This window comes from Camelus dromedarius, chromosome 10 (assembly GCF_036321535.1).
Source record: "Camelus dromedarius isolate mCamDro1 chromosome 10, mCamDro1.pat, whole genome shotgun sequence".
Taxonomy (NCBI): Eukaryota; Metazoa; Chordata; class Mammalia; order Artiodactyla; family Camelidae; genus Camelus; species Camelus dromedarius.
Window position 1 is genome coordinate 12,259,176 of NC_087445.1, and position 23,741 is coordinate 12,282,916.

Sequence of the window (23,741 nt, forward strand, 5' to 3'; positions counted from 1 at the left end):
TAATTTTTTTTCAAATAATGTTCACAGGTTATATCTATTTCACTGGGATTTTGATTTATGAACTTCCTCATTCTGAAGTGGTATTTCCATAGATTAATATCTCTACCATCTGGTATTGTATTTGGTTGCTTCCTTATGATATTTTCATTTCCATAATAGGTTATGCATTTTTGAGGAAATAGCAGTCTCAAATGACATGAAATATCTCATATAAAAGCTTTATATAATAAATATCTGTGGAGAGAATGAATTCTAAGCAAGTTGCTGATTTCTTTGGAAATTAATACAGAATAAAATGCTAGATGATGTGAATATTTATGTGCATAAAACGAAGAGAAATTAGTATTACTTCAGCCATGTCACAGATCAGCTTTGTGTATGCAAGTACTGGACACTCTAGTATCTCATGGGTACAGTCACTTGTTCTCCAAGTAAGAGGAAATGTGTTCAAGGAATGTTAATTTTCTTCTTATTTTTAGATTGCCTCAGATTCATGAATCAAAACTAGGATATTAAAAAAATAGAATATTGGTATTCTTTTCTGTCTCTCAAAAATAATTTCAATTTCATCTAGGATTTTCTCTTATTTAATTTGTAAATCTAGAGCTTCACCATTATTGTAAGTTTAGTCTAGTGATAAGAAATGAGTTACTGGCTGTGATCTACTATGCATATTCTGTTTTGAACCAAATATCTCACTTTTTATAACAACCACATTTGAAATTATTACTAATTTTTGGAAAAGTTATGGGCCTGAGAAATTGACATTATTAAAGATAGCTGGAAATTCTGAAAAAAACAAAAAGAAATTAGAATAAAACCATGAAAACACTGTACTTAAACTGAAGTGGCAAGGAATACCAATGAAAATTTTTCAGTGCACCTAGATGTTTAACAATGATAAAATTAATAAATTGTGGTATAAGTGTACAATAGAACACTATGAGTAATTAGAATGAACAAAATAACAGCAACATGCAATAACCTTGGATGACTCTCACAGAAATTTGAGAAAAGGAGTCAAAAGTAAAAATTAATACAGTATGATGTTATTGATGAAACATTCAACAGAAGGCAAAACTAACCCACATGATCTAGAAAAACATTCAGAAGCCATTTAAGTAAAAAGAAAACTAAGGGGAAGGTTATGAAATAAAGTGGAATAATGCTCAGTCTACAGAGTATTAGAGGACTATTTTATTACTAAATTTTTACTTTCAGTGTTTTAAATTCTTCTTTGGCTTTATACAGTCTTTCTCTAGATACCACTTTTTTCCTGAATATATAAAACATCTGCAAAGCAGGGGAGACATCCCTGACCTTGAAATCTTCTGCAAGAATGCATCCCTGTGAAATTGATGTCTAATGTCATTTTGACACATTAACAGACATTTTTGGAAGCAAACAAGGAGAGTGAGAAATCACACTGCTCTCCTCCTTGATCTCCACTGTGTGAAATCCTCATTTTATGGCCCCTCATGTATTTGAAAGTGCAATTTTGTTTTTGTGAGTACAGTATTGTCACCATAGTTTTACACCTTTAAGTTAGAAGGTCTGTCCTCAAATGTGTTTTGTTTCCTCAGCAAGGCATCTGTTTTTATGAAATAGTACCACATTAGTAAAGCATACGTACAATGAGGGCTTAATTAGGCTGTTTATTTTGTGACCATGTTCCTAAAGTGTTCTTGAGAGGATAGATCAACCTATTAAAAATCTAAGCTTTAAAAACAAAGCAGAGCTATTAGGCATCACGCTTTCTTCATTAAGTCAGGAATTGTGATTTTTCGTTCTGTGTGTGTGTGTGTTTAAATTTAATAGCACAGTGCCTTGATAACTGCAGAGACTTAAGACATGCTGTTTGAATTTAAAATTAAGTATGTATCTTTAGAGACAAAGTGAAGAAAAATGCAGAGGGACATTGAAGACATCTTAACCTTCCATTCACAATAGTTTTTTTATCTTCTCAACATAGAGATAAGATATTTTGTTGTAGGTCACCATTGCCTAGATCAGTGCTGCCCAATACAAATATAACCTACACTTATAATTTTAAAAGTTTTAGTAGCTACATTAGAAATGTTAAAAATAGAGGCTCAATTAATTTTAGTAATAGATTTTATTTAGCCCAATATATTAAAATATTTTCACTTTTAATCAATAAAAAAGCTATTAATGAGTGATTTTACAATTATATTCTATACTAAATCTTTGTAATTAATGTGTGCTCTATACTTATATCCCATCTTAATTTGAACACGAAACATTGAACAGAAATACTATTTATAATTTATAAAATTTACATTTGATAAAATAGATTCAGATACTCGTTTCAGACATATATTTTTCAATAACTACATTAAGTAAATAAAATCATTCATCTTTGACATTTGTTACATTTTACAAAAAGTAGTTTATCATTTTTAGAAAAATAGATTGATCCTTGAAGCAAAATCATACCAGTTACAAAACTATATGTGGATTGTCAATTCCCTGTTATTTTAACTCAATATTGTATTATTGAATAAAAAAGAGTATCGTATGAGTTGAAAAAAATCTAAATTTATTAATGTAGAATGTATAAAGCATTCTTCATTATTTTTACACTTATAGACAATTTTTATAATTATTTATTACAGTGAACGTTTTTGCAGTTTGGTTTTCTGAATATTGTATAAGATCTTTGGTTGATAATATGGAGTTTTAACGTGAACATAAATCTCTGTATTTTTCTAGCTTGATCACAAACAACATTTCCTTGGAGATTCAAATTTAGGTTGTTCATAAGCAGCGTGATGATAGTGAGAAATATAAACTGCCTTACCATTAGCTTATTTTCTTTCATTTTTAAACATTTCACAAGCATAATTTTGATTTCAAGAAAATTTTAAATTGGATTTAACACAGTACAAGAAACTTTTATAAAATTCTTCCACAGTTTATTTTAAAATTGAATATTTTAAAATATTTTAAAGAGAAAGAGAACAAACATTAATGATGTAAAATCTCAAGAGAAAAGTTTTATATATATATATATATAGGCTGTAACTATGTAGAAAGCAGTCAGATTTAAGCACATCTATTTCAGTGGGATGGTGTTGAGTTTGAGGTGTGTTGAGGAGTGAGAGGATGAGAAATAATGGAAGTAGCAGTAGGTAATGTCTAATAGATTTTAAGGGAAGATTGAACAAATGAGTTTGATAAAGAAAACTGGTGCACAGAAAGTTGTATTTTTCTTTTTAAAATTTTTTGTTGTTATGAAATTTTGGTTTCTTGTTAAAAAATAAATTTGCACTGATACTATTTCTCTAAGCCTTTTTTTGAAACTTTTTATAGCAATAAATAAAGGAAGAAATAAAAATGGAAGGAAGGATGGAGTGGAATAATTTTTATCTTTTCATAAACAGGAAAGGAGCTGTCATCCAAAATCATAATGTAATTTGTATGTGCCATGTACTGGAGTAGATGTATTAAAATAAAGGAGATACTGAGATGGGACACATAACTCCTCAGATATCAAACAGTAAAGTCAATCATTATACAATAAATGTCAATAAAAAGAAATGTATATATATATATCCAAAAATTATTGATTAAAACACATCAAGGAGCATGGACTAGACCCAATGCAGAGACTTAGTTCTGTGTGAACACATGATAGGGAAGGGGAGATAATACCACGTTTAATGGTCTCTGACTCCGACTTCCAGACTTTCTCAAAGTGAAGAAAGGAGAGAGAGGGCAACAATGACCATATGACAAAATCAAGTGTTTGTGGGTATGAGAAGCTTTGCCAGAGCCACAGTGAATATTTGAATACTAAAAATTGAGTAAAGATGTGCTCCTAGAGCTGAAGGAAATAATATCTGGTGAGAAGTTTTGGGGTACAACAAATGTGAATTGAAACTGTGATTTATCCTCCCTCTCTTCATCGTAATACTTTTGAGGAAAATTGCTCTCATTCAAAAAATGATTAATAATGACAAAAGAACTTTCATGAAATGTATACAATGATGTTAAGGGGAAAAAAAGGCAAGAACAAACAATTGCAAATGGAAGATGAAAATCACTTTTCACATTATGATTTTCAGTGAAGTAGGAGCAGAGTTCAGAGACAACGTCTCTAAAATTTTGAAGAAATTCTAGGCTTAATTTTTTTTTTTAAAGAAGGGTAACATGACCTCAAAATGAGATTCTGAGAAAACAGAAGAAGTAGAGGTGAAAATATAAATGTATAGAAAATTTAAATGTTAAGAAGAGTTAAATGGTAAATTAGAAGCAATAAAGCAAATATGACTGTAAATATAGTCAGGAGTATTACGGAAAAGACAGGAAATTTTAAGACTTTAAATGTGGGAGGAGCATTCTTTACAATAATTGTGAGGTAGAAAATAAATGTAGAAAACTACAAATATAAAATTAATACAAAACTGATATTCTGAAGAAGAAAGAAAAAACTGAAAATACGTATATTTAAAGATAAAGAAGAAGGAAATTACTGGGAATGATGGAGTAAGGACCACTAAAATTTCTTAATAAACAAAAAGTAATAAAAATACTGGTAAAAATTGTCATAATCAACTTTTTCAAAACTTGGAAAGTTAACCAAAATGTGCAACAATCCTGGGTACATTTATTCAAAAAAAAAAATGGTTAAATTTAGGTAGGAATAGTTAGCTTGGTAACTTTGTAACTTTTGTGATAGTGACATTGTAACTCTTCCATTTTAATCCCTGTCTCCTCAGCTCTGGGATAGATTTGAAAACCAACAGCCTGAAATCGTTATGAAAATCTGCAGTTTAGAAACCACTGTGGGGAACAAACAGAACTGGAGCTCCTCCAGAGCCCAGTATACAGAACCTGGTCATTATTGGGCCTGTGTAACAATTTCCTGGAAAACCCTATCACCAGGCCTTTCCTTATATGACCTTACTTAGAGACGTTCCAGAGCTAACAAATTTAGCCTTTTCTCTGGGTGTATTTTTCAAAAACAATCATCAGTAACTGGTTGACAAGTGATAACAGTTGAGGAAAATATAAGGCTGCTGGTTACTTAGGAGAAACATACAAATGCGCACACACACACACACACACACACAAACAAAAACTATGGAAGACTATATCCAAAGGAGACTTTGAAAAGTTTCAACATACTCCTAGGAATTTAGAAGACCACGTGCATGTGTAGAAGTGTGCATTTCCAGAGACACGTGTATGCTGAGCAAAGGGCTGAGTAGACCCTTAGCTCTCCTTTCTGGCTGACCTTGAGTCTCTGTGCAAGCAGAAAGTAAAATCTAGCCAGAGCCATAAACTGCCTGTCTGAGCACTGAAGGTATGTCCTAAAACTCACAAAGTCCCCTGGAAAATGAGAGAAGGCTGATTTGTTTGACCCATTTAGGTAATCTGAGTCCAGTCATTAGCTGACCACTAAGCTAACTCAGCTAAAACTTCAGTAGCTACAGCTGACAAAGAATATGGACTTTACACAATCAATTCAGAAAAGCATCCAAATAAGTAAACAACAGTGACAGCAAACCCTAGGTAGAGGGGAGAGTCTTAGTTTCAGAGCTGTCACATGTTATTTAAAATTTTAATATTTCAACAAAAGAAAAACATACATTACATGTAAAGAAACAAACTATGGCATATATAACAGGAATAAACAAGTCAATCCGAACTGTCCTGGAGGCAGGCCAGATATTGGACTTAATAAACAAAAATTTAATTCAGCTATTTTAAATACACTCAAAGAACTAAAGGAAACAACTTCAGAAGAATGGGAAAATATATGGATAATATCTCAATAATTAAAGTTATCAATAGATATACAGAAATTATAAAGTAGAGCTAAGTAGAAATTATGGAGTTGGAAGGTACAAAAACTAACATTAAAAATTCACTGGGGACTCAACAGCAAATTCGAGCCAATGGAAGGAAGACTAGCTGACCTTGAAGATGGGTCAGTTGATAATACCCAGTCTCAGGACCTGAAAGATAAATGATGGAAAAAAATGGACAGTGCTTCAGACACCTGTGGGACCATAGTGAATATACATACATATGCACAAGGGAGCCTCAGAAGGAGAAGAGAGGGAGAAAGGGGCAGAAAGAATTTTTGAAGAAATAAAGCTAAAAAATGCTAAATTTGATTGAAGATAAAAAGGTAGGAAAATACAAAACATGCAAACATTTTAGAAAAGAGCTGGAGTAATAATACTAGTATTAGTCAAAAGAGAGTTTAAGGCAAATTTGATACTGCATGCTTGGAGGACATTTTTAAATGATAAAAGTGTCAGTCAAGAATATATAACATTTACAAACTATATAAGTCATAGTACCACAATATGTGAAGCAGAATTACAGAACTGGAGAAATAAATAGAAAATTCAAGAGAATTCAGTACTCCACATTTGATAACAAATAGAATAAATAGGCAGATTAATGGCAAACTAGAAGACTGAACAACACACCACTATAATATAGTTATACCTAATATATGTATATAGAACATTCCGCACAATGTCAGCAGGGTACACATTCTTGTCAAATGTGCATGCATGGGACTTCCTTCAGGATAGACTATATGTTAGGTCCTAAAACATGTCACAAATATAAAAAATGGAAATCATTCAGGGTATGTGCTCATATTGCAGTGTAAGGAAGTAAGAAAATAACAGAAGGAAATTTGAGAAATACACAATTATGTGGACATTAAATACAACAATCATAAAAACATGGGTCAAAAAAAATCACAAAAAAATTAGAAAATACTTTGAGGTGAATGAAAAAAATAACCCAAAACATATCAAACCGTATTGAATGCACCTAACACAGCACTAGTAAGGAAATTTATGTGTAACAGGCTATATTAAAGAAAATAAATATATCAATAATCTAAAGTCCATGTTAAGAAACTAGAAAAATAAAGGCAAAATGCAACCAAACTAAATAGAAGAAAGGAAATAATAAAGATCAAAACAAAAGAAGTAATAAAATAGAGAGTAGAAATACAATAAAGATAGCAAAAAGCCAAATTTATGTCAAAAATTAAAGTTAACTGATTAATAAACACTTCTGTGTTTAAATAAATGGGACAGTTTGCAGATGTAAGTACAAATATATTTGGTGGTTGAGGGAGTTTGTATCTCACAACTCCAGACATCTGTATATAATACATTGTTAAGTAATGCAGTGCCAGTAAGAGAGACACAGAGATGGGGATCCGGATGAGACACGGAGATTTGGAGAGAATGGCTAAGGGTAACGGCCACTGCATTTTGTAATTCAGGGACCACACAAATGTGGGAGAATTTATGGGCAGGTAGGTTAACGATCATGAATATTTAGCTTCCACTCATCTGTTCTGTTGTGGGATTGCATCCATCAGTACAAAACTGCCCTAGTATGAGCACGGAAAAATAAGGTATTTGTTGGGTTTTTTTCCCCTTAAATTTCATTTCCTTTAAAAATTTCCTTATTTACTAATTTTTGGTCAGACGAAATGACATGAAAGGAATGGTGTAGTGTTGAGAAACTGAGACTCAAGGAAGTTACATTGAAGGAGGATATAGCAAGTAAGTGGTAGGTCTGTAATGTGAACGTAGAGCTAGTCTGACAAAAAGGAAAGCTGTATAATTGCCTCATCACTACCTCTCCTACAGGAAAGCTAACCTGGGTTAACCTGGCAGCTGCTGCTCAGACTTCCTCATCATGTTTCCTTCTCTGTTTCAGAACATAGGCAGCTAGTTGTTTTGACAGGATCTCTCACCCTGTCTGTAGAAACGGTGCCACTGCAGTGATTCACCTATGCTTGTCCAAGGCCAATTGAGAGCCACGATGTAGAACTATAATGCATAAAAGTAATTTTTTGAGCAGCAAAGCAAGGACATATGAATCAATACACCGCATAGGAGTGTCAAAAGGTCAGGGGTAGTGGATGTGCACAACAGACTTACATTAAAACTAACTTTGGAGTTCTCAAGTGTAATGTAGCAGATACAGTATGTGTCATTTTAAATGAACAACACAAGGAAAACAAACCCTACACCAAAACAGATACATCTTCCAATACAGCAGTTATAAATAACTTTGTATTTTTCATTATTTTCTGTAATAATATTACAGCATTAAAATAATAAGCAATATTAGAAGCTTTGATTCTTGAACAGTCATTTTTATAATGCATATATGAAATACTTAGCTTTTTCAGTTTTGTATTTAAATAATCAGCTAGTAATGGAGACTCTCAGTACACTGTCTTCACATAGTGATAGGTACAATGTAAGTATTAAATCAGCTCTTCAAAGCTTTGCTGAACAAAAAAAAAAAAGACTAAAGAGTACAGCTTGGCCGTGCAGTTATTTTTGGGTGGTTTGTTTATGTTCCAGCAGAAGAAAATAACAAATCTTTTAGCAGATGTCTGGACCAATTACTATTTTTATCCTCCTGTTTGAACCACAGCCTAGGGCATCTTTTGATTCTAATATTTTGGTACTATTTTTTAAAAACCTGACATGAATATTCACTTTAGATAATTAGAAGTAGACATGGTGAGTTTGGTGCAAAATTTCCTGTGCTCTGTATATATGATCACTTCATATGCTATCTTTCATTTTTCCCAGGATTCAAATTAAATATAGGATAATAGGACTGTGGCAAACTGGAATGGATGAGTAGAATCTAAACAAAAAATAGAGTAAAGGCAATAAAGCATTAGATGCAGGGTGTGTACTCCAAATATTCTAGTGACCTCAGTATGGTAATATGCAAATTTTATATTATAAATACTGTCAAATCTCAGTGTATCATATTTGGAGGGATGGTGCTGTGATGAAATTTTCTCTAGTCATCAGCTGTTATTGGTATCATTAAAATAGCAATGTAGCACTAATACTTTTCCAGGTTTGTTGAGATATAATCACATATAATATTTGTAAGTTTGTTATGTATAACATGTTGATTTGATATTGTGAAATGATTACCAGAGTAGCATTAGCTAACTTTCCCATCACCTCGTATAGTTAACCATTTCTTTTTTCTTGGTGATAACATTTAAGGTCTCTTTTAGAAACTCTCAAATATGTAATATAGTATTGTAAATTACAATCACTAATATGCATGTTAGATCCCCAGAATTATTTCTCTTATAATTTGCAGTTTGTACCACTTGACAAACATCTCATTTCTCTTACCTCCCAAACCGTGGTGACCTCCATTCTACTTTCTGATTCTATCGAGTTTGGCTTTTTTTTTTTAAAGTTCTATGTGGAAGAACATACAGTATTTGTCCTTCTCTGTCTGACTTAGAGTATAATGTGCATATTGTCACAAATGGTGAGATTTCCTTATTTTCATGGCTAATACTCCATTGTGTGTGTGTGTGTGTGTGTGTGTGTGTATATATATATATATATATCTGACATCATTTTACTCATTTGTAGATGAACATATAAATTATTTCCATATCTTGGCTGTTATAAATAATGTTGCAGTGAACATGGGAATGCAGTGTCTCTTTGAGACAGTGATTTTATTTCCTTTTGATAAATACCGAGAAGAAGGACTGCTGAATTATATTGTAGTTCTATTTTTTTAATTTATTTTTTATGTTTTTGAGTATCTCTCAATACTATTTTTTCCATAGGAGTTGAAACAATTTCACATTCCCACCAACAGTGCACAAGGGCTTCCTTATCACCACATTATTACCAACACTTGTCTATTTTTTTTTTTGATAGGCATTTTAACTGGGGTAAGGTAGTATCTCATTGTGTTTTTTATTGGCATTTCCCTGATGATTAGTGATGTTGAGTATCTCTTTACGTGAATATCAGCCATTTGTATACTTTTAGGAAAATGTCTATTCAGTTTCTCTACCCATTTTTAAAAATGATTGTTTATTTGCTATTGATTTGTATGAGTTCCTTATGTATTTTGGATATTAACCCTTTGTCAGATAAGTGATTTGCCAATATTATCTTCTTTTCTGTAGGTTGCCTTTTCATTTTGTGGATTGCTTTCAATGCTTGTACTTTTGTTGTTTTATCCAAAAAACTGCTGCTAAGATCAATGTCAAGGAGCTTTTGCTGTGATTTTTAATGGGGGTTTTACAGTTTCAGTTCTTGTGTTGAAGTCTTTAATCCATTTCAAATTAATTTTTGTGAGTGACATGACATGGAGTCTAATTTCATTTTACTGCTATCATTATCCAGTTTTCCTAACACTGGTTATTGAAGATATTATCATTTCCCCATCGAGAATGCTTGACTCCCTTGTCTATTGCTTGTTGACTCTGTATGCAGGAGTTTCATTCTGGGCTCTTTCCTGCTCCGTTGGTCAGTGTGTGTACTTCTATGCCAGTGCCATACAGCTTTCATTACTGTAGCTTTGCCATATGATTTGAAATCAGGAAGTAAGCTGCCTACAGCTTTATTCTTCTTTCTCAGGATTATTTTGGCTATCCAGGGTGTTGTTTTATTTTTCCATACACATTTTAGATTTTGTTTTCAATTCCTATGAACAATGCCATAGGAATTTTGATAGGAGTCACTTTGAATCTGTAGATGGCTTTGGGTAATTTGAACATTTTAATAATGTTAATTATTCTAATCTATGTGTTGGAACTATCTTTCCATTTATTTGTGTCTTCTTCAATTTCTTCCATCTGTCTTAAAGTTTTCACCTCCTTAGTCAAATTTATCAGTATTTTATTTTTTATGCTATTCTGAATGGGATTTTTTTCTTTCTTTTTCAAATACTTATTTGTTGTACAGTGAACTGTTACTGCTCTCCATGTGTTCATTTTATACGCTGCAACTATACTGAATTCATTGATTAGTTGCAACAGTTTTTTGGTGGATCTCTAGGATTATATGTGTATATATATATATATGACCATATCATCTGCAAACAAAAAGAGTTTTACTTATTTTCTTCTGATTTGGGTGGCTTTCATTTTCTTTTCCTTGTCTGATTTCTCTGACTAGGACTTGCAGTACTGTGTTGAATACTAGTGGTAATAATCAGCATCCTTGCCTTATTCCTGATCTTAGGGAAAACTTTCAACTTTTCATCCTCACATATGATGTTAGCTATGGGCTTGTCATATATGGCCTTTATTATATTGAGGTACATTTCTTCTATATTCAATTTGTTGAGAGTTTTTAGTCATGAAAAGATGCTGAATTTTCTCATGTGTTTTCTTAATTAAGAGGATGACATACAATTTTTATCTTTCATTCTCTTATTATGGTGTATCACATTTATCAGTTTGCTTATGTTGAGCCATCCTTGTATCCCAGGGGTAAATTCCACTTCATCTTGATGTATGATCTTTTTAATGTGTTGTTAACTTTGTTTTGCCAATAATTTTGATGACTTTTGCATCTATATTCATCTGTAATACTGGCCTGTAGTTTCTTTTCTCATAGAGTCCTTATCTGGCTTTCGTACCAGGATAATACTGGTATTGTAAAACTGGTTTAGGGATTTTCATTTCTCGTCATTTCTCTGAAAGACTTTGAGAACGGTTGATATTAATTCCTTAAGTGTTTGGTTGAATTCACCAGGGAAATGATCTGGTCCTTGGCTTTTCTTTGTTGGGAGATTTCGGATGACTGATTCAGTCACCTTAGTCATTATTGGTCTGTTCAGATTTTTTATTTCTTCCTCATTCAGTTTTTGTAGATTGTATGTTCCAGCTATGTAACCATTTATTCTAGGTTATCTAATTTGTTGGACTATAATTATTTATAATAATCTCTCTGTATTTTGTGGTATCAGTTGTAATTTTTTCCTCTTCATTTCTCATTTTATTTGAATTTTCTATTTTTTCTTAGTCTAGCTAAAAGTTTATCAATTTTGTTTTTCAAAAGCAACCTTTAGTTTTATTGATCTTTTACATACATTTATTTGATCTCTACTGCATTTACTTCTGCTCTTACTTTTTTTTGTCATTTCCTTCTTTTTGCTAGATTTGGGGTTAGTTTATTCTTTTTCTGGTTCATTGAGGTGCAATGCTAGGTAGTTTGAGATCTTTTTTGTTTCTTAATGTAGTCAGTTAGTGCTATAATTTTTCCACTTAAAACTGATCTTACTTTATCCCACAGTATTTGTTATGTTGTGTTAACATTTTCATTTGTTTCAACATATTTTTTGATTTCTTTTTTGACATATTGATTGTGAGGAGTGCTTTCTTTAATTTTCACATATTTGGGATTTTTTAGCTTTTCTCTTGTTATTAATATTTAGTTTCACACCATTGTGATTAGAAGAGATATTTGTTATTATTTCAATTTTCTTGAATTTGCTATTTTTTTTATTGATGATCTATCTTAGAGAAGATCGTGTATATTTAAGAAGAATGTCCTGTTGCTATTGGATAGACTGTTCTGTTTACACGTGGTAGATCTATTATGGTCTAAAATGCAGTTCAAGTTCAACATTTCTTTACTGATTATCTGTCTAGATGATCTATCACTTAATCATGCACTATTGCAGTCCCCTACTATTATTGTATTGTTGTTTATTTCTCCTTTCAGATCTGTTAGTATTTTCTTAGTGTATTTGAGTACTACATGTTATATAGATATATATTTATGATTATTATATCTTCTTGGTGAATTGGCTACTTTGTCCATATAAAATAATCTTCTTGGTCTCTTGTTATCATTTTTGACTTAAAGACTTTTGTTTGATATAGGTTTATCTACTACTGTTCTGTCTTGGTTTCCACTTGCATAGAGTATCTGTTTCCATGTCTTAATTTTGAGCCTATTATGTGTCCTTAAATCTGATGTGAGTTTCTTTTTAGGTAGCATATAGTTGTGTCTTGTTTTGTTGTAATCCATCTATCTACTCTGTGCCTTTTGATTGGAGAATCAAATCTGTTTCTATTTAGAGTAACCTCTGATAGATATGGGTTTACTAATGCCTATATAATTAATTGTTTTCTGGCTATTTTCAATTTCCCTTGTTTATGTCTTCCTTTTTGCTGCCTTTCTGTGTGAATTAATAGTTTTTCACAGTGGTATGCTTTGATTCCTTTCTCTTTATCTTTTGTGAATCTAGTATAAGTTTTTGCTTTGTGGTTATTGTGGCTCTTACATAAAATATTCTATGGATATAACAGTCTATTTTATGTTGATAAAAACTTAACTTTGACCGCATGCAAAAATTCTACCCCTTTGCTCCCTCTTTTATGTTTTTGATGTCACAATTTACCTATTTTTTATTGTGTGTTCATTAATAAATTATTGTTAGCTATAGTTATTTTCAATATGCCTGTCCCTTATCCTGAACACTAGAGCTTATACTAGAGTTAAGTCATCAACACAGCACACTATATCACAGTATTAGTGTATTCTTAATTTGACTACATGCTTACCTTTACCAGCATGGTATATATTTTCATATTTCATGTTACTAATTAGTGTTCTCTCATTATTGTAAATTGGGTCTAGTAGTGATGAAGTCCATCAGCAATTGTTAGCGGAAGCCTATCTCAACTTCATTTCTGAAGGATAACTTTGCATGTTGTAGTATTCTTTATTGGAAGTTTTCCTCTTTAAGTACCTTGAATATAATGACCTACTCTCTTCCGGCCTGCCTGGTTTGTATTGAGAAATCTATTGATAGCCTATGATGGTTCTTCTGTAAGTTCTAAACTTCTTTCTTTTACTGCTTCTAAGATTTGTGTTTGTTTTAAACAGTTTTATTATAATGTGACTTGGAGAACATCTATTTAAATAAGACCTATGAGCTTCTTGATCTTAGATATTCAAATATCTCCCATATTTGAGAAATTCTCAGCCATTATTTGTTTTTTCCCATTTTTCATTGAAGTATATTCAATTTACAACATTGTGTCAACTTCTGGTATACAGCTTAATGTTTCAGTCAGACACATACATACATATATTCTTTTTCATACTCTTTTTTATTATAAGTTATTGATTACCAGATACTGAATATAGCTCCCTCTGCTGTACAGTATAAACTTGTTGCTTATCTATCAGCCATTATTTCTTTAAATAAACTTTCTGCCACCTTCTCCTTGTATTCTCCTCCTGAAACTCCAGTCATTCAAAAGTGTTTTGTTTGTTTGGGGGATGGTATTCCATAGATCACATAGACTCTCTTTATTCTCTTTTATTCTGTTTTCTTTGTTCTTTGGATAATTTCAAGGTGCCTGTCTTCTAAGTCATACATTCTTTCTTCTTTTTCATTGATTCTGTTGCTTAATTGCATTTTTCATTTCATTCATTGTGTTGTTAAGCTCTAGAATTTCTGGGTTTTTAACTATTATTTCTGTATCATTGTTAAACTTCTCAATTTGTTGTATATTGTTTTTCTGATTTCACTGAATAGGTTTTCTTGTTGAATTTTTTTGTCTTGTAGCTCATTGAGTTTCCTTAAAACAACTTTTGTGAATTCCTTATCAGGTAAATTACAGATCTTCATGTCTTTGGATTTGGTTGCCAGAAATTATTACTTTGAGGGTGTCATGTGACCTTGATTTTCCATGTTACTTTAAGGTTTGCATTGCGCTCTGTGCATTGAAAGTAGCAGCCACCTCCTCCAGAGTGCAGTAACTGCCCTGGGGAGAGAAGACGCCTTCCATCAGCCCTGCTGTAGATCCTGAGGCTGTCACCTATGGTGCGTCTGCTCCACACTCTTATTCCGCTTGTGGCAGAGACCTTAAGTGTGTCAGCTTTCTCAAAACCCACTTTCACTGCTGCTGCGTGGAAAGCACCCAGGGACTTCTTGATAGAATCTGCAGTGCATCCCTTTAATGCCTTCTGAGACTTTTCTCTGTCACTCTCCCAGCCTCTTCCTGCTCCCCTTGTGTAGGTAATGTTTCAGTATTTTGGATGGTATGAGAAAGACATGAGCCCATTTGGCAGCATTCCACACAGATGGGAAAGTCTGGTGATCACTCACATTCTCACTTTTCTTCAAAGGAGAAATCACAGGCCGAGGAAATCTCTCTAGGCCCCAAGCTTTGGCATCGTGGGTTTAGGGTGATGCAGATAAAATCACATCTCTCTTACCTTCTCTAATAAACTTTTCTTTTTTTTTTTTGCTATGTTGGAACTTCTTTGCTAGAAATTGGGACTTGTATAAAGGCTCTCTCATTTATGGGTGATTGTCTAAGACAGTTTTTGCCAGGGACTCTCAGACTAAAGCTGAGAGGAACTGGAGTCAATTCCTGGTCCCTGCAGAGTCCACTACCAGGACTGAAGTTTATGTGCCTATTACCCATTACACAGATGGGCAGGACTCCTCCCAGGTACCTTGGCATATTAGTGCTGGATCCCACAGCTCTCACACAGGTTTTGACAATGGATGGATGCCAAGTATTTGTAGATGAGGTGGGGGACATGAACAAGGTACATCCTATTCAGTCATGATGCTGATGTCACACCTCACCATTAAATTTTTTTAAGTAATAATTATCATGCACTGAATGTTTGTTCCCCCCAAATTCACATGTTGAAACCCTTAATCCCATAGTGATAGTATTAGAAGTGGGACTTTTGAGAGATAATTAGGTTTAGATGAGGTCATACTGCTGGGGCCTTCATGATGGAATTAGTTTTCTATTAGAAGAGGAAGATAGACCAGAGCTCTCTCTTTCTGCCGTGTGAGGACACACTGAGAAGGTGTCCACCTACAAGCCAGAATGAGGGTCCTCACAAGGAACCTCAACTGCTGAAGCCTTAACCTTGTATTTCCCAAGCTCCAGAGCTATGAAAAGCAAAGTCCTCTTGCTTCAGTTATTCAGTCTATGATACTTTCTTATAGCAGCCTGAGCAAACTAAGATGATAGTTGTTTTTTATCAATAAGCTCTAATGTATTATAGCTTTAGTCCTCTCTTGTAAGTCAGTAAATCTGAGGATGATCCAGTTTGTACAAGAACAGGAAGCTACAGTTAACTGACAATGTGCTGCTAGCATCTCTGGCCCTTGGGAATATTAGGCAATACCCCAACATACTGGGTGAGATTCAGAATTTAAAAGGAAGAATTCTTTTAAAATTTTCACTAAAAGGTACGTACTTTCCTATTCACTGAAGAGGGAAGAAGAAGTTTTCCTACATAGCAGATGATAGATCACTATAGGGGAACAACAGAATGATTCTGATTCTGTTTCATATTCATGTATCTCCATAAATCACATGTGCATTTACTGTTTTTTGTATTCAGTTTTTGTATTTAATATTTATTCCTATTAACTTTTTAAATTATTTTATTTTTGAAAGAACACAACATGGGATCTATCTGCTTAAAATTTTTAATGTAAAATATATTATTTTTGACTTATAGGAACAATGTACTACAGCATATCTGTGGAGTTATTCATCTTGCACAACTGAAACTTTGTTCCCAGTGATTAGTAACTTATTGTTGCATAACCTCTTCAGCCCCTTGCAGCCATCATTCCACTCTTTGAGTCTATGAACTTGACTGTTTCAGATCCTTTATATAAGTGGAATCATGTAGTATTTGTCTTTCTGTGACTGTCTTTGTCTTTCTGTCACTAGCTTACTTCACTGGCGTAATGTCCTCATGAATCATGCATGCTGTGATGTATTACATAATGTCCTTTTTTTTTAAAGCTGAATAATATTTCATTATGTGCATATACCACATTTTCTTTATTCATTCATCTGTCAGTGGACTTTTAGGTTGCTTCCACATCTTGACTATTGTGAATAGTGCTGCAAGAGAACATTGGCATGCTGATAACTCTTCAAGATCATGATTTAAATTCTTTTAGGTTAATACGCAGAAGTGGGATTGCTGGATCATGTGGTAGTTCTGTCTTTAATTTTTTGAGGACCTCCCATACTATTTTCCATGGAGGATGCACCATTTTGTATTCCCATCAATAGTATGTAACGGTTCCAGTTTCTCGATATTCTTGCCAACGCTTGTTATCTTTTGATATTTTAAAAATAGCCATATTGGTAGATAGGAGATGATATCTTATTGTGGCTTTGATTCACATTCCTCTGATAATTAGTGCCATCAACCATTTTTTTTCATATGTCTCAGCCATGTGTATGTCTTCTTTGAAGATATGTCCTTTGGCCCATTTTTAATTGTGCTATTGAGTTTTTTGCATTTGTTAGTTTTGTATTTACTAAATAGACATACCTTTTGTATTTCAGAGACAAACCTGTTATCAGATACATGGTTTACAAACAAATATTTTTTTCCCTATGTTGTCTTTTCATTCTGTTAGTAGTTTCCTTTGCTGTGCAGGAGCCTATTTCATTTTGCTAAACTTGAGAATTTTTTTCTGTTTTAGAAACCCAGTTCTGTTTTACAGTTCATCTTTTTATTTTTCATTTGTGACTCACAAATATTTTTAGAATGAATTTTCTGCTGAATTAGTTGTTCCAGTGTTGAAAAGAGTAAGATGAAGAATGTATTTTTATTTAAAATTTCTTTAAAATTATTCTTTCCTGCAAGAAAGCAGATGTTTCTCACAGTGTTTGTTCCCGCCTCCCATTCTGTTCACTGGGCTATTACCAGGGACAAGTTCTAGCATAACCTAGCTGTGGATATGCTGGAACTGTTAACAGAGGAAGGGAACTCTACTCCAGAGAAGCTGCCATATGTTGGCAGCATGTACTTAAAGGAACAGCGAGGTACATGCAGGACAGGATTCTGAAGTTGCTTAATCAAAGGAGCCCAAACATAGGTTGGGGAGATAATTCTCTGAATACAGGATTTAACAGTCTAGCAGTACTTATGATACAAACTTGCTACTTGGGTAGCTCCTAGAAGATGGAAAAAGTGAGGGCACATTTTGAGTCAGGTTGAAAGACCAAGTTTACTGTGGCAGATGGTAGATGAAGGAGTGAAAAATGTTGGAGAAGTGGCCATTCTGGAGCATACCAACTGCGTAAGGCTAGAAGACACACTAGATTGCATAGAGGATTCTTCATTCACAAAGGAGACAAAGTGGGTGTTGGTATAAAATTTAATGGTGGCTTTCTTCTCTGTGGCAAGACTTTGGGTAGATGAGGCCATTACAAAATAAGGCTCACTGAGAGCAATGGCAATAATAAAACATAAAACCTTAAAATCATAGAGGCCTTGCTATTAACCCAAGAAGTCACATGGTTGCAATTATTATAAATGTTACAGAGTGACAGACAAGGGATCAAGAACTGCAGATTGTTAAGGACATGGTTAAACAAATTCTGCAAATCCCTAGAACCAAAAATGCAGTCATCTCCAAAGGGAACAACTCAACTTTTTCATCAGAATAAATCAAGAATGTATAACCAGGAGGCTTAGAGAAGTCACACCAATAAGAAATGGTGATCCGTAGCCTAGGATCTAGTCCTGAACTTGTCTTCAATCCTAGAACCTCTTTGATGCAGAGGAAGCTGAGTCCTAGGTGGAAGGACTTTATGACATCACAGCAAGTAGACACTGTAATTATACCTCAGTCCATCTCCAAGAGATCTGAAGCTGTGTACTTGTACATGGGTGATACAAAGTTCTCAAACTTGTTGACATTGTGAAACATGGGATCTGAGTTGACACCTGTATTCATTGCCCCTATCAAAGTTGGTGTAAATTAGAGCCAGGTAATATGTGGAGCCCTAGACAAAGTGTGATTTACAGTGGTCTGTTGGGTGTTGAGTTCCTCTGAGTGATTATTTACCCATTTCTGAAAGTATAATTGTGATGTCTGTGCTCAGTTGTTGTCAGCCCATCCACTGGGTCCTTGGCCTGCAGGGAAAGGCTTATTATAGAGGAGAGAACATGTGAAAGCCCCTGAAACTGCTCTCTCTGGTCACTACAGTGAATGAAAAGTAGTATTATCACTTCAGGGGTGGGTGTGAGACTCACTTTTAGAGATCTCAGTGATGCTTGGTGGTTGCCCTCATCATGGCTTCATTTTATTAACTGCTTTGTTCCCTTCAAAATCAGATGAACGCTGGACTATGACAGCAGTTACTCCAAACTCAGCCAGATAACCCCCTCACACACACCTCCCCTGCAGTGGAAGTCACTCTGGTAGATGCATATCTTCATTAGAATAGACTTAAAATGCCTCAGGAGACATGATTTGTGGCCATTAATTTGGCAAATGCATTCCTTTTCATTCAGATCAGAAAAAGGATGAGGAACTTGGCTATCACATTGAGTGGACAAAATAGGCCTTTGCAGTTTGGCCCCAGAGGTGTGTTAATTATCCAGCTATGATGCTGTAAGGGAACTGGACTGTCTGATCACTGCATGGAACTTGATTTTGACCAACTGCCTTGGTTATGTTGTGCTTATTAGGTTAGACGAACAAGAAGTGGCTAGTACTCTGGAGGACTGGGTAAGACATATATATTTCAGAAACGGAAGATAAAACTCAACAAAGATTCAGTAAGCTGCACATGAGTAAAATTTTTAAGGGTCCTATGCTCAGAGATATGCTAGGACATCCCTTCTGAAGTGTAAGTTAATTTATTGCAACTTGAATTTCCTGTCATGCAGGGAGAAGCAAAATACCAAATAAGGCTTTTTTGATTGTGGAGGCAACACATTCCGCACACTGAAGTCTACTTTAACTCATACTGGGCATCATGAAAGAGAACCACCCGAGTGGGTCTCACAGCATGAAGAGCTCTACAGCACATCCAGGGTGACGCTGTAGATGCCACTGCTGCTTGGCCCGTGCAACAAGCTATCAGTGGCTAGATAAAATGTGACCCTTGTGGCAAGTCACAGCCACAGAACCACAGTACCGTCCCCTGAGATTCCATTACAAAACCATGCTTTTGTTAGCCAAAAGATATTCATTTTAAAAAGTATCCATGGTTTGCTACTGAGCCCTAATAGAAACCCTAGGGCACCAAATAACCATGCAGCCAAGTCTGCCTAAATGAGCCAGTTCTGTCAGAAATATCAAATCAGTGTTAAGGTGGAGTCAGGGGCAATTCATTGGACTGTTAACTTTTTAACGGTGGTACTGGGGATTGAACCCAGGACCTTATGCATGCTAAGTGTGTGCTCTACCACTGAGCTATACTCGCCCCCCACAATTCACTTTAAGTTAGAAGTGGTACATCCAAGATTGAGCATAAGTCTGACTGCGGTTTTCCTTCACGTAAGCTCTGTGAGCAAGTAATCCAAGTTCCTGTGTTATACATACTCTTTGAACCTTAATTCATTCCACTAACCACATGGTGGATTCCTTTGGATCAGCTAATAGAGATGAAGAAATCCTAAAATTGGTGGATGAATGGATTTGGTCGCTCATTTCACACATCACACCACCCAAACCACCAGCCTGATGGCCTGTACCTGGAATGGCCTGTGAAAGTACCGATGAAATTCTAGCCCAGAAGTGGCATGCTACAAGGATGGCACACCGTCCTCTGGGATTCGATGTGAGTGTTGAATCCCGGGCCCTCAAAAGAAAGATGTGTGACCTCGGGAGCCAAAGGGAAGGAGCAGTGGAAGAAGTCACCACTTGCTTTCCCATCATTCCCAGTGACCTGCTCAGGTATTTTGTGTTTCCCATGCCCATGAATCTGGCTTCTGAAGGCTGGATTTTCTGGTCCACCATAGCAGGCACACTTTCTCCAGGGAAACAAAAAGAGTCCCATTGAACTATTAAATACGGCTGCTTCCTGAGTCCTTCAGCCTCCTTGCATCCAGGGTACCGCAGGGAAGCAGAGAATTCAGTATCCCCGCCGGCAGCACTGACCCAGATGGTCAGGATGGGGTGGGGCTGCTATTACACAGTGGGAGCAGGGGGAGGACGTGTGGCATCCAGGTGACCCGCTTAGTATTTCACTGCCTCATTTTCAGTGTGAAGAGACAAGTGCAGCATCCCTGGCCTTTAAAAGGCACGATGACCAGAAGCGCAGGCTCCTCATTCTGGAGAGTCTAAGCTGTGCCACTTTTGGGGCTACAAATACCAGCAAAAGTATTAGCTCCTGACAAGAAGAATCTAGAATGGATAATAGAATAATAAAAGGAAGTTGACCCTGAAGACTAGTTTCAACAATGGGAGCTGTGGCTTTTCTGACCAACCTCTTCTAAGTTTCCCCCAGGAAGCAAGGCTCTAGGCCCTATTCTCTGAAAGCATGAAAAAATAAATGTGATCAAGGGAAATGGAGGTGGCCTTCCTAGAACTCCTCAGGGGTTTGGCTTAGGGCTTGTCAGGCCTGCATCCCATGTTGGCTACTCTTTCCACCCAACCCCACTTCTCTCCTCTCCTTCCAAGGTGTTAATCCCCATTGAGCACTGTGCATGCCAAGCTTCTCAGTGTCTACTCACAGAGAACTAACTTGTAACACAGTCATGTAAGTGTTCGTCTGGAATAAGGGCTGTTCCCATCACACCTGGAATACTGTGCTTGATTTTAGGCCACCTGTAGCTCATTTAAATGTAGTTATTCAATTAAGTAAAATTAAAGAAAAAGCAAGTTCCCCAGTCACATGTGCCACATCTGAAGTGTTCACCAATCGCATAGGAATAGTAACTCTCACAACAGAAAGAGCGTGTGTAGAACGTTTCCATCATCACAGACGTGAAATCTGTTGTGTCGGACGGTACTGCTATAGTTGGTATAACACTCAGACCCCAACTGAGGCAGGTATCAGCCCACAACAAGATGTCTAAAAGAGCAGATTGTATTCAACCAGAAGAAGATAAGCTTTGGGAGAGGTGGTAACAGAGTACTGTAGGAGGTGAGTTTTCAAGGCATTAATTATTATCATAGATTTTCTTACTGAATTCCTGTGTGTATGTCCATTGTTAAAAATGGTGACTATCCTCCATCCTTCTGAATGCAGGTTCAGGTTAAAGGAGGCATGACTCCTGTGAGTTGTAACTTACATAGCTTTGGGTATTTCTAATATGAAACTGACAATACTGTAGATAGTTAATAATTTGGAGAAGTATAATATCCTGCCAAAATACATACCATGCATTATCTTCTATGTTTCATTAAATAAGAAATGTGATTTTTGAGGGATTCAGTAAACTGCCAATTACTGATAATCCTATGGACCAAAAATACAGAAGGAATTAGCCAATGAATTATGTCACAATTACTTATGTAGTTGTGAATTTTTATAAAATACAAACCCTTATAATTTACTGAAGTGTACATCAAAGTGAATTTCCATTTAGTGTGCCTAACTGGAAATTTCATAGGGGTGGCCTCTTTAAAATAGGCTATAAATACCGGGAGAAATTTCTTTGATATTTTATTGCTACAAATATGTAGAATAGTCTATTTTTCACAGGTGGGGAACTTAAATGGGGAAAGCCAGGTGAAACAAACACATGTAAGCATGTTACAACTGTATTTTTTTTTCTAAGAATTATCACTACAAAGGGATGTTGGGTTTTGAATAACACATTTCTCACCTACAAAAGGGTAAAATTTACTTAAACAAAAACCAAACAAATCCATCAAATGAAAAGTCAAATTAATAGGCATGGCACTGTTAAATATTGCTTTATAGTTCCACAGTGTATTGAAATCTATTGATTATATTTCACAGTATTTACAGCACAGTAAAGTTTTCAGAGCTTTTCATAGTACTGTATACAAATAATCTCTATGCCGTTGATCGCTTTTCATAAGCAAATTATCTTCTAATGAACAATTAGGGCTCAAACTGACTTACTAAATAGTCCAAGTATTTCAAGATACTGTTAATATCTAAAATATAACAAGAATCTGCAAGCGTATTACTATCTCCTGTTGAAGCCTGATAAACGATGACCTAATTAGGGTTAGGAATATTTTGGAAGCAGTTGTACATTTACAGAATGCAAAACAATAGCATTTGGTGTTTCAAAGTTACTGCAAGAAGTGCTTTGCAAATTGGTTTACCCTCTGACATAATTGTGGGTCAATAAGAAACAGAAAAGCAAAATCTGCATAAATTAATTGAAGGTAAGTAATAATGCTCTTGAAATTTGCAAAGTACTTTTGACTTCTACATGAAAATATAAATAAATCATCAAAGGGTAACACCATTATCTTAATATTAAAGCAGTAAAAGACTAAAGCCCTGAGGAACTTACAGCCATGTCAGAATTTCAATTCATGTCAATTTTGATTTTATGTCATATGATACAGTGATACATACTCCATATTTAGTTGTTTTGGGAGATAAAATAATTAAAAAGAATTCCATCTGATATTATAATCTAATAGGAAAAATAAGCATTTTTTTCCCCTCTCTATGCTTTGCCAGAAGCTATAGAAAGACATGTAAGGACAAAAATCATTTTGACTGTGTAGAGTGACATTTGAGGAAGTCTTCAACACATATTTTAAACTGTTATGTAGAACATAAGTACACATGGTCCTCTGAGGGGGGAACAAACAACAAATAATTGATCTGTGAAAGAGGAGTTTGAGAAAGGGCTGAAAGGTTGTAAAGATATAAAAATACTCATATAATTTAATAGGAATTCATTATTTGACTTAAGAAAAAGCTTTTAACTTAAAATAATGCTGTACTCATGGTATTTTATTTCCACTTTAAAAGTGATGGACTGTCACACAGAAAGTGTCAGAGCTAGCCAATCCTACCATAGCGTGTATCATTTGTGTTAAGGAACATGCCTTTATGTTAGATTACATATTAGCTTAATATACTTAATAGATTATGTATTTTAGCCCCTTGAAAAATAATTCAGCAGGGTAGTGATGACAATTACATTAGAAGATTAATAATAAAACTACTATTTCATGAT